The sequence below is a fragment of the Penaeus chinensis genome, chromosome 3 (assembly GCF_019202785.1).
Source record: "Penaeus chinensis breed Huanghai No. 1 chromosome 3, ASM1920278v2, whole genome shotgun sequence".
NCBI lineage: Eukaryota > Metazoa > Arthropoda > Malacostraca > Decapoda > Penaeidae > Penaeus > Penaeus chinensis.
The window spans coordinates 37,295,898-37,296,269 of NC_061821.1; the positions used below are offsets into that span (position 1 = coordinate 37,295,898).

Sequence of the window (372 nt, forward strand, 5' to 3'; positions counted from 1 at the left end):
GCACCACAAAGCTATGTATGGTATAAATGCGCACCACAAAGCTATGCATGGTATAAATGCGCACCACAAAGCTATGCATGGTATAAATGCGCGCCACAAAGCTATGCATGGTATAAATGCGCACCACAAAGCTATGCATGGTATAAATGCGCACTACAAAGCTAACTGTAGTTGATGAACATACATTTTCTTATACATATACCTAATGAATTTCTAGTTAGGAAAGGACTTTAGAGAAAAGGGGATATTCATTTTCAAATATATATTTATACAAAGTTAACAACGGGCCCGTAGTAACAATACAACAAAAATAAAAAAACATGTAAAGAATGCAATGTTAATGAGTGAAGGAGGCTGACAGTCAACCAGGAC

At 36.6% G+C, this 372-nt stretch overlaps 1 protein-coding gene across 1 annotated transcript in view; it reads right to left on the minus strand.

Moving 5' to 3' along the window:
- Positions 1-247: 247 nt before the first annotated feature.
- LOC125044366 overlaps positions 248-372 on the minus strand; it is a 1,657-nt gene continuing 1,532 nt past the window's right edge. The window contains exon 3 of the mRNA XM_047641002.1: positions 248-372. This exon is cut by the window's right edge and continues 500 nt beyond it. The gene's annotated coding sequence lies outside the window, so the exon portion shown is untranslated.